The sequence below is a fragment of the Papaver somniferum genome, chromosome 9, assembly GCF_003573695.1.
Source record: "Papaver somniferum cultivar HN1 chromosome 9, ASM357369v1, whole genome shotgun sequence".
Lineage (NCBI taxonomy): Eukaryota > Viridiplantae > Streptophyta > Magnoliopsida > Ranunculales > Papaveraceae > Papaver > Papaver somniferum.
The window spans coordinates 78,925,907-78,938,106 of NC_039366.1; the positions used below are offsets into that span (position 1 = coordinate 78,925,907).

The following is a 12,200-nucleotide window of genomic DNA, read 5'->3' on the forward strand; positions in this document are numbered from 1 at the left end:
TTGGGTTGGGCGACTAAGGTAATAAGGACTCTCCCAAGGAGTGCTGATCTGATCAAGGCGCCGAGGTACATGGTTGAGTCAAGAGTTCCAGGGACGTTTGAAGCGTACCTTGCCATTCTTGACAACTCTTGGCTTATACTGCACTCGGCCCGAAGAAAACCCCACTTAGGGTGCAGTCTCGTAACCATAATCCCTATAGGTAAAGGGATAAGAGGCTGCGAAAACAACTGGTTGTTGTTAAGACTGGATGGGAGGAGCTAACCTTGTATGGTATAAGTACGCCTCCTTGAAGGGGCAACCAAGGGGGAGATAAGGGCGACACCCTCCATTAGGGAGATGATAAGTGTCTTAAGACGCAAATGTCATGAGGCTTTTTATTTGCAAGGGTATTAAGGCTTGTCATATTTGTGCAACAATCCTGAAGAGGCAATAATACAAAAGAAAAGATAAGACGAGATCAATGGGTTTTCGCATGAAAGTGCGAAGACGTCCTGCGATTTCGTCGCAAGACGGCAATGTCATGGGGCTTTATTTTCGTAAGAATATTTAGGCCTGTCATATTGTCGCAACATTCCTGAAGAGGCCATAATACAAAAGAAAAAGTTTAGGCAAGATCAATGGGTTTTTGCATGAAAGTGCAAGGACGTCTTGCGATTTTGTCGCAATGACAAGAGGTGGCATAATAATACCTTTAATTAGGAATGCAAAATAAGACCACATGATAAAACAAAATATTTATAAGTATTCGTAACAGATTATTTTTTGCAAGAAAAATAATGAGAGGCAAGTATGGGAATCAATAAACAAGAAGCATTATCTTTCTCATCAGCAAATCTTTCTCATCAGCAAAATACTAAAAGGAAAAGTTGATTCCAAAGTTGGTTGAAAAATGTTATTCGCAAAAGTGATAAAAATAAGACAATTCAAGAAGATAAAACTAGATAAGAAGCTCAATCTTCAATATTAATTCCAGTAACATGAGATAGCAGACGTTCTTCGCCAATGTTCTCATTATCGCAAGCCTCTCCTTCATTTCGGTTCTGATCTTCGCCTTGACTAGCACCATGATTATCGCCAGCAATTACTTCTTCAGGAGAGATTTCTTTCTCATTTTGATTAACACCAACAGATGCTTCCTTAGAAGGAATTTCTTCTTCACCTTCCAAGAGATCGTCCTCTGCACCACTTTCATAATCATAATCACTATCAGCAAGACGAGAAACTTCATCATCATCTACTTCCAAAGGTTCAATTGATGTAGGAGGAAGAGATTTGGACAATAAAATATCATTTACAAGGACTTCAGCCCGGAGATGAACTTGACGAAGAAGTGCTCTCTGATGATTCCTATCTTGAATATCCTTAAAATAAGCAAGATAATCAAGTCTTCTTTCTGCTCGGTCGCGAGAACCAGTAAGGGCAGAGACGAGAAATGCATTTTCTTTGCTAATTTTGGCATATTTAGCCTCCAAAACAGAAATGAAGGAATGAAGATTCTTCTCAGACTCTGCGAAAGGTAAAATACAAAATTTCAATAAGATAAAGAACTCAGAAAGATATAACAAAAAAAAGATAGTTAAGGAAATCAAACTATTATGACTACCTTCCTTTTGCGAAATAAGGTGTTGAATCAAGGACAGACAACTATTCTCCCAACGGTCCATTGCGTCATCAAATTTATCTCCAACTAAACCTTTAAGTCGAGACTGAAGATTTTTCTCTTTAGAAATAAGAAAGGCATTTTTCTTCGCAAGAGAAGAATAAGATTCTTCTAATTTGGAATATTTTTCTTTAAGTTGATTCGCCTTTACACTTAAAGCTATTCTACCTTGAATGAGTGTATCTATTTCAACGATAAATGACTCTGTTACTTCTTTAAGTTCATTTCTCAAAGAGCGAAGAGATTGCTCTTGGTCATCACATACTTTCTGAAGAATGCTAAGTTGTTGCGAAGATATCGCCATCTTGTTTAAACAAATTCGCTTCTCTTGAGATAAGGTTTTATTCTCATCTGATAAAGTTTCCATCCCTAAATTAGCTTTGGTTAAAGAATAAGAAAGGCGAGATACTTCATAACTTAATAAATCTTGTCTCTGAACTAATTGGGTATTTTTATTGGTAAGATTATTTATATGATCAAGAGAATATGAATAGAGGTTATCTAATTGGTTATATTGATCCATCAAAATTTCTTTATCAACACGGGCTTCTTCAACAGCAGATTCAAATTGATATCTCTCCATTATTCGTTTCTGGTTTAAGGCTTAACATGCGAAAGAGGGATTTCAAGGATAATCAAATATGGGAAGGATAAAACCATTAAAAAGGCAAATTAAAGACACAGATAAGAAAATCATACCTCTTAGCTCATCATTCTTCTTGCGAAGATTGTCACGATCCAATAAAATATTCTGAAGCTTTTGATTTTCGAGACGAGGAGCATTACACTCTTTTTCCAAAGCTGTCTGCGAAGCAGCTCCGTCAGAACCTAAATGCTTACTCAGAATTTCGCAAACATTAGACTTGACAGGATCAATGGAGGACTTCTTGCCATCATCCAGGACTTTAGACAAAACTCTGAAAGCAATATCTATTCCTTCCACGGTTTCTTTCGAAAGAGGAAGAGACTCAGGTAGAGAACTGGCAGTGATAGAAGGTTGAGAAACATTCTCAATAGGAAGAGAAGAAGTTTCATTCACAGAAGGATCAACAAGGGGGGTTTCAATCATTGAAAGGTCAGCTGAAGAAATGAAGTCTGGGGAAGCTTTTTCACGAATTGGAGATATGGTTTATCTTGCGAAGATTTCGCAGGAGATTTAGAAGAGATAAGTAAGTGGAATGGAACAGAAGTTTGAACAGTTTTAAGGTGGAGAGATTTCTTGAGAGGTTTATTGACATCCTTATCACCCTGCGAATTACAATCCAGATAAGAAACAGAGGCAACAATATTGTTATTAGAAAAGGATAATGTTTCTTACTACCTTCTCATTCGCAGACTTTCTTTTATGTGCAACAATCTTATGCTGCGGTTTGGGAATGCTAGGGTTCTGAACTGTAAATTTAGTGTTGGAGGCGCTTTTGCTGAAATAACAACAGTATGGGAATCACATAAACAACATCAAATGAGGCAGTAAACAAGATCAATTTCAGCAAAACCCATAAAGAAGAAAAAATAAAACTAACCTTGATGAATCCATGGAAAACACTAGCAGAATGATTATTTTGAAGAAAATTACGAATGATGAAGATCTGCAGAAGAAATAGTATGAAGATGAATAAGAACTTAAAAAGATTGAAGAAGAAAGAAGAAAAGTTGCAATAACGGAATTTGCAGAAGAACGATGAAGTTTCAGAGAAAATAAAAAGAAAGAAAAAGAGAGTGAGAAAGAATATATATAGAGGGAATTTTTCCTCGAGAAGATAAACACGATTAATACGGGAAGATATAAGCAGTTAAAAAGCAGCGGTTACAAAAGACGTGTCAAGAAACGGATGGAAGAAAGAATACATGTGATAAATGCAGAATATGAAGAGAGGAACAATTGCAGCATTTCTCACATCATTCTCTACTTCGCAGAAAAGATATGAGAAGAGGCAAGATGTAGGATCAGAATCTCGCAACAATAATATCTTAGCGAAATTATCAACAACAGAACACAACAGCGTCGCAGAACAATTTCAGAAATGATATAATAAACGACATCAGCTAAAATCATGAGAAAGATGTGATGATCCTGCGAAAATTAGAGAGTTTGCGAGATTAACATTTGTAAGGTTGCGAGAATGTCGCAAGCCATATCCGAAAATAAAGGACAGATTAGCTGTCATCCACTATGTATTTCCCTATAAATAGTCGTTTAAGTTGTAAAGAAAGGGAGAGATCTTTTTAAGTAAGAAACAAGTAAATAGGAGAGAGAAAGTCCAGAACAGAGGTCATTCTTGATTCCTTTATCTTTTCTTGTAAGAACATTTAAAGATTGATCAATAAAATTAAGAGTGTAAATCTAAAAATGAGTTGAGCAATAATGAAATCATACGAGGGGTGTAGTGTAGGATTTCCTGCAACTACATACTACTCCACCGCTCCTAAGGGTTCTAATTGAGTTCAATTGTTGTGATGGTTTTGCACTTACTTCATGAACTCCTCTAGGATTGGGTTGTGTTTGACTAGGGAACCTACCTTTTTCTCTCAACGACTCATTTATCAGTTCAACCTGGGTTTTTAACTCGGAAATAGCTTGACGATTTTCTTGTCCTATCCTGTTACTAGCTTGTAAACTTTGTTCTACAGATAGCTGAAATTTTGCAGTTTGCCGAGTTAACGGGGTGAGAGATTCCTCTAGACTTAAGATTTTCTTGTCTGACTGGTTCTGAAACTGAGTTGTTCCTGAAGGATTCTTATTATAGCCAAAACCTGGGGGGGAGCATTAGCATTACTAAACTGACCTTGACTCTGGCTCTTAGACCATGAAAGGTTCGGATGGTTTCTCCAACCAGGGTTTTAACTTTCTGAATATGGGTCGAACTTCTGAGATTTATCGAATCTAGTGTTATTGTAAAGAGTTTTGGCTTTCTCTTCCATAGTATGACCTTCCCAAAAAGGCTCCACTCGACTACTAGTGTGACCCAATTCTAAAGATTCTAACCTTTTAGCTATTGCAGCAATTTTGGCATCTGATTCATAGCCGCCTTCTACCCTATTAACGTTTCATCTTCCTAGAAGAATTTTTTTCTGGGGTTCCTTACTATTTTCCTATTGTTGGGTCTTTTCGGCGATTTCATTCAGAAATGTCATCGCATCATCAACAATTTGGTTTTCAAACCCACCTGTACACATAGATTCTACTGTGGTTGTAGTGAAATAATTTAAACCCTCATAAAGGATCTGAACTAACCTAACCTTTTCTAAACCATGATGAGGACATTGGGCTAATAGATCATTGAACCTTTCCAAATACCTATACAAAGATTCTCCCCCCTGTTGAGAAAACGTGCATATTTGTGTCCTAATAGACGATGTTTTGTGTCTAGGGAAAAACTTGTTCAAAAAGGCAGATGTAAGTTGTTCATATGTTCCGATTGACCCGTAAGCCAAACTATATAGCCACGATTTTGCTTTATCCTTCAAGGAAAAAGGGAATAACCTAAGTTTCAAAGCATCATCATCAAGGTTTCTAATTTTTAGGGTACTACAAATTTCCTCAAAGTCCCTAACATGGAAATAGGGGTTTTCATTTTCTTTCCCTAAAATGATTGGGAGCATCTGTAAGGTCCCAGGTTTAAGTTCATAATTTGCTTCTGTTTCAGCTAACCTAATACACGAGGCGCGAGTAGTCCTAGTCGGATTCAACAAAGCTTTCAAAATTGCCATTTCTGGCTCTATCAGAGCAATATGGATACTTTCCTCACCGTGAGAAGAACGTCCGAAAATAGGACTCTCTAGATTAAGGTAATCAAGACTCTTGTTTCCTAAAACATCACTTCTAGGTTTTTCACGCATAAACCGTCCCAGAGCGTCTCTCTTACATTCAAGCATACACAAGAATTCAGCAAAACATTTGTGCACATGCAAATGTTGGGCTCACTAATTTCGGTAAGCTTGGGTTACCTACAACAAAATATACCTACAGTCAAAGACTGGTCAAAGGTACTCGGCTGAGGTTTGTGGTGTTTCGGATGATAACGCCCAAAGGGTTCACCTTACTAAACCACTTGTTTTCCTAAAATCGGTGCTGGACGAAAATGCAATTGGTCTGTGCAAGTGTTTTTTTTTTATGATAATAAATAAAATACTAACAAAAATAAACGAACAATAAAAGGAAATTACAAGTCTAAAATAAGAAATAAAGAAACTAACAAAAATAAAAGTCCAAATAAAATAATATCTTCGGTTTCCTCCTTTTTTGGCAAGTTCAACTTTCCACCTTTAGCTTTGAGTCAAACCTGCACAACAAAAACAAAAATACCAATGACGTAAAATAGAATAAAAAATATATATAAAAAAAATATATAAAAAAAAAACCTAAAAAAAAAAACCCTAAACCTAAATACAAGTCCGCGTCAGCGGTGCCAAAAGTTGGTGTAGTTTTTACAGTGATAAGAAAAGTTCGTTCAAGACTTGTAAAGATTTTGATTTCAGACTCTTAATTTATAATAATAATAATAGTTGTAAATTGAAAGTGATATCAGGGTTTAGAAATAACCAAGACTTTGGACTCCACTACTACTCATGATTGATTGATAAGGATTTCAAAACTCTAGTCAACTTTTAAGTCCTCGTTTATCTTAACTCACTAAAGTCAGACAGATTCTCAAAAATCACTTGTAAACCTTAAGCATAGATTATCAATAGATTTAACAAAGCAGAACCTATCAAATTGAATGACAAATAATTAGGAAAATCATGCAGACAATTTAAAACTCTGCATGAGCAGTGATTATGTGAATTTTATATATAAAACTAGAAAAAATAAAATAGTTACCCATCAATCATGCGAAAATAGCGTCATCCATTTCCTTGGTTACGAGGGAATTAGCTAAGCTTGTTCGAAACACGCTCAAAAGATGAATTCATTGCTCAAAAGGTGTTCACAAAGAAGAAAAGGTATAAAGCAGTGAGTTTGTAACAGATATAATTGTTACAGAACTCACTGTTGCACAGATGTTGCGAACTTGAACTAATTGTTGGAGAAATTGTTACAAAAGGTTTGGAGTTTAAAAGAAAAGGTAACGGTTTCTGCCACTGTCTCTGAGTGTTGTTCTTCTTCTTCTCCGGTACTCGCTTGCAGCTATTGTTCTTGACTCTGCACCTTCCCGTACTTCTCCCAACAACCTCAAAACTCTTGATACCCCTTCCTGGAACTCGTATCTCTTTATTTATACACAACAGAGTTAATTAATCTTCACGAAATCTTTTATTTCCTTCCTTGCAAGTTACGGTATTTTCTTCGTATTTTTATTTATTTCCTATGCGACTGCTGAGATTCCTTGTATACTCAAACTTCCCTCTGATAGAGCCAAATCTTGCAGAAAAGATATTCTTCTCTTAACTCCCACGCAACTTCCATAGTTGCCTTAAAATTTCCCGGAATGACTCCTCTCTCTGTTTCGTGAAATCTTCCTTTTCTTATGATTCTTTCAAACATACCATGCCTGTATTTATTTAACAGGTTAATCCTTAATGGATTCCGAGTAAAACTCTCACAAAATCTTGACTAAAACTCTGCTCTAAAAACCTGAGAAAACTATTATTCCTATGTGTGTTGAGAATCGGTTATCCAACCCACTTTGCTCCGTTAAATTACTTAGGCCATCCCTGTTTACGCCTTTAGAGTCCAGCCCAACTAAATCTGGTGATAACATTCGAACTTCCCAGAAGTGTAGTCTGTTGTTCTTCGTCTTCTTCTTCTCTGCAGCAGCAGAGAAGTTGCTCTGCAACTCTCTATTTTTCTACCCAAACTCTCGATCTCTTTTCTAAGACATCCGATGGCCTTTTTATACCTCACCAGCACCAAATCTTCCACTATAACTCCGTATAATTTTCTCTTCAATTCTCAATAGATGCGGGAATATTTCTTTCTTGTTTTTATTCTCTTCACGCCTCTGCTGCTGTCAAATCTCTCCAAACGCGTGCCATACACATTCTGGTGGAGTAATACTCGGTTTATTCACACAAGAAACTTCAAAAAATGTAGCCGAAGTTCAAAAATACCTCACATTAATATTTCACAGGAATATGCTTTATCTTGTTTAACTCCATGTAACTTTCCTTTTCTTCTCATATGCGTGTTCTGAGCTGGATTTCCTTGTTTATCTTGGCTTGATAGGGTAGAATTTTGTTGAGTAAAGAAGAAAATCTTTTCCCATGCAATACGTATTATCAAATATTCCATGATAATCTTCCTCTTGAATGCAATTCCTGCATTATCAAAACTCCATGTAATTCCTTGATTTTCTTAATTACAGCGCACTTACCATTCCTGTTTGGTAAGAATAAGTCATTCTCCAGCGAAAACAGAAAGAAAATCTCGAGAAGATCTCTTGTAATCACTTCCAGAAACTCGATATCTTTTCCACACTCTGTTTCGCTTCACACGGATATCCAGCCCAATTCTTTCGAATACAATGACTATACCAAGCCTGTTTACTACTAACAGGTCCAACAGAACTGAATCCAGCGATTGAATCTTCTTTAATTGCCACCAAAAATCGAACCCTAATATTTGCTGCCATTTCCCCACCAAAAACCAGAATCAAATGGGGAAGAAGATGGTTGCCCCTTAACAGAGATGGGGTGCGAATAGCCAAGGGTGTAAATAGTAAAGAAGGTGCCCCTTAACCAAATGTGAGAGTCCGAATAACATGTGTCCTCCGGGGGTGCTTTTAACAACTTTTCGAGCAAGAGCTTATTTCCTTAAAAACACTTAAAACAAGATTATTAGTGATAAAATGAGTCCCAGCTAATGTATTTATGGGTGAAAATGTGTTGCACTTTCGTGCTTATCAAATTCCCCCACACTTACATTTTGCTAGTCCTCGAGCAAAACAGAAAATTGACCCGCTACACAGCTGGTCATATAATAAGAGAGAGTTAGACCCGCTACACAGCTGGTCATGACAAATTCCATATACACAAGACCCGCGATACAATTTTTTTTTCCAGAGACCCGCTACACAGCTGGTCATAACCCTAACAATCATAATATATTTTTTTTATAGACCCGCTACACAGCTGATCATTCTTTTTTTCTTTTTTTTTTTTCATTTTTTTTGTAGACCCGCTACACAGCTGGTCATTATATGCAAGAAAATTCCTGAAAAATAAAACGTTAACCACTCCCCCACACTTAAACATACATTGTCCTCAATGTAATTGAGTCATCCAATGCAAAACTTAGATGGGAAATCCATTAAGATGCAAAAAAAAAAAAAAACGAAAAAAAATAAATAAAAAGTACACCTACTGGAATGTACAAAAAGGATCCCCATAAACTAATAACCTGAAAACTTGGGGATCGACCCAAAATAAAATATTTACAAACGACAGCTTCACACTTATGTCATGAAAACGTGGAGGCGCTGAAACTAACAAGAACCAAAATTTACCCCTAAACCAAGTTTTTACTGCACAAGGAAGTGCGTAAAGAACAAAATATGGGGATTCTATTGAGACTTCGGAATTATCAATCGGCTCATGCACTGTATCAGGAATAGGCAAGTCCTCTGGGTATTTAGATGCAAAGTACTCAAATAAAATTTTAGAAGCACACAATTCTAACCCTAAATTAGGTAACTTTTGGAAGTCTACGGGTCTAGAAACAACCTCTAAGTTCGGTGAATTATCTTGTGAGATAGATTCATCTATGGAATTAGGCAAATCATCTACACAATCATCCACAGGGTCATCTACAAATTCTGTCTGGAACGGAGAGTCACTACAAGACTTATCATCATCATCATTAAATAATTTTTGGCATTCCAATATTCTCAGTCTTTGTTCCAAACTAGGTGGTGTGTGTTTATAATACTTCTCATATATCTCTAGAGGAGATTCTTCACTTACCTCATGTGGAGCAGAAACTCCATACCATTGCCTACGCTTATATTCAGCAAGCGACATCTCAGATGAGGTTTCCTGATAATTTGACTTTCTATGGTTATATTCCGCCAGCGTCATCATAGGTGACGTCTCCTCATAAGAAGTCATCATCCTCAAAATGTCCCTGAAAAGAAATACAAAAAGAAACGCATAAAAAGGAAAAAAATAAAATCTAAAAAAAAATGAAAATACTGTACAAAATTTAAAAAAAAAAACCTAAAAATTAATCTAAAAACAAATCCGCGTCGGCGGCGCCAAAATGATGTGATTTTCAAAGTTGCTGTTGTAGTAATAAGATTCGAACTCTAAGACTTGTGAAGATTAAATTTAAAGGTTTAATAAAAGCGAGAGTTACTGGGACTAGGAGTTCACCGAATTCATAACATAAGGCTCAGTTATTTATTCTTCATCATTTATCGCTCAATAAAGAAAACAACATCGACTCTGATTTTGCCAAGGTAGATTCTCAAAACATTAGTTATAAATCGTAAGCATGTGACATCAAACAATTAAGAAAGCATGACGCATCAAATAAAATAATAACTAATTAATTCGAATCATAATTCGATTTTAATTAAGTCCAAAAGTCATGTAGAGAATAAAATAAGTTTACCCATGTATGAAATTCTGATTCCTCCATCGACCCAGTGTAGGGGTCTAGCTTCTCATGATGAAAGCACACTCAAAAATATAATTTATAGCTCAAATGGTGTTTTTATTAGAGAAAACTAATGAAATAGAGGTTTGCAACACTTTATAGGTGTTACAGAGTCCACCGTTACAATGAAATACAAATAATGTTGCTGTAGCTGCTGATACAGAAAAACTATATATGGAAACTGTCGAGAAGAACTGTCGCTAAGCTACGAACATGCGACGGTTTTAAACGACAGCCCAGAAGTGTAGTCTGTTGTTCTTCGTCTTCTTCTTCTCTGCAGTAGCAGAGAAGTTGCTCTGCAACTCTCTATTTTTCTCCCCCAAACTCTCGATCTCTTTTCTAAGACATCCGATGGCCTTTTTATACCTCGCCAGCACCAAATCTTCCACTATAACTCCGTATAATTTTCTCTTCAATTCTCAATAGATGCGGAAATATTTCTTTCCTGTTTTTCTTCTCTTCACGCCTCTGCTGCTGTCAAATCTCTCCAAACGCGTGCCATGCACATTCTGGTGGAGTAATACTCGGTTTATTCACACAAGAAACTTCCAAAAATGTAGCCGAAGTCCAAAAATATCTCACATGAATATTTCACAGGAATATGTTTTATCTTGTTTAACTCCACGTAGCTTTCCTTTTCTTCCCATATGCGTGTTCTGAGCTGGCTTTCCTTGTTTATCTTGGCTTGATAGGGTAGAATTTTGTTGAATAAAGAAGAAAATCTTCTCCCATGCAATACGTATCATCAAATATTCCGTGATAATCTTCCTCTTGAATGCAGTTCCCTGCATTATCAAAACTCCGTGTAACTTCTTGATTTTCTTAATTACAGCGCACTTACCATTCCTGTTTGGTAAGAATAAGTCATTCTCCAACGAAAAAAGAAAGAAAATCTCGAGAAGATCTCTTGTAATCACTTCCAGAAACTCGATATCTTTTCCACACTCCGTTTCGCTTCACACGGATATCCAGCCCAATTCTTTCAAATACAATGACTATACCAAGCCTGTTTACTGCTAACAGGTCCAATAGAACTGAATCCAGCGATTGAATCTTCTTTAATTGCCACCAAAAGAACCCTAATATTTGCTGCCATTTTCCCGCCAAAAACCATATTCAAGTGGGGAAGAAAATGGTCGCCCCTTAACAGAGATGGGGTGCGAATAGCCAACAATGTAAATAGTAAATAAGGTGCCCCTTATTAATGAGGTGTCCCTTAGTAATTGAGGTGCCCTTAACCAATAGTGAGAGTCTGAATAACATGTGTCCTCCGGGGTGCTTTTAACAACTTTTCGAGCAACATTTTCCACAAGAGCTTATTTCCTTAAAAACACTTAAAACAAGATTATTAGTGATAAAATAAGTCTCAGCTAATGTATTTATGGGTGAAAATGTGTTGCACTTTCGTGCTTATAATTGCCCTGGGCTACCCCTTATCATCTGGGAGCCCCTTATCCATTTGAGTGGTCTGAATAACAGGGGTCCTCTGGGTGCCTTTATCAACTTTTCTGGGATGTCTCCAGCATACTTCTGGGGTGTCTGTGGTACACCTTCTGGGTGCTTTTAGTAATTTTCTCCGGAGGTCCAAATGCCACTTTTTGAGCCAATTTTGCCGCAAAAGTTTATTTCTCCAAAAACACTACAAAAACATAATATTATCAAATAGTATAAAATCGAGCACTAACAATACACATAATTGAGATCAAAATAGACACATAAATGCGTCTATCAGTACTCGTAGAGCTTCCCAATCCCAAAGAAGTCTTTAAAACGAGCGGTCGTAAGAGATTTCGCCTAATTAGGGTACTTTGCTCTCCGAATAGATGGCTCCACCAGTAACAACATAACTAGGTAGTTTTTCTGGCTCTGAGGATTAGTTTGCTTGAAATGCAAACTTCAATATTTATAGACCAAGGAAGTTTGGACACCAAGGAATTTCCAAAA

General features: G+C 36.7%; 1 pseudogene; it reads left to right on the forward strand.

The window, feature by feature from the left end:
* The first annotated feature begins 4,907 nt into the window (after positions 1 to 4,907).
* On the forward strand, positions 4,908 to 5,007 carry LOC113314580 (annotated as a pseudogene).
* Positions 5,008 to 12,200: the final 7,193 nt, after the last annotated feature.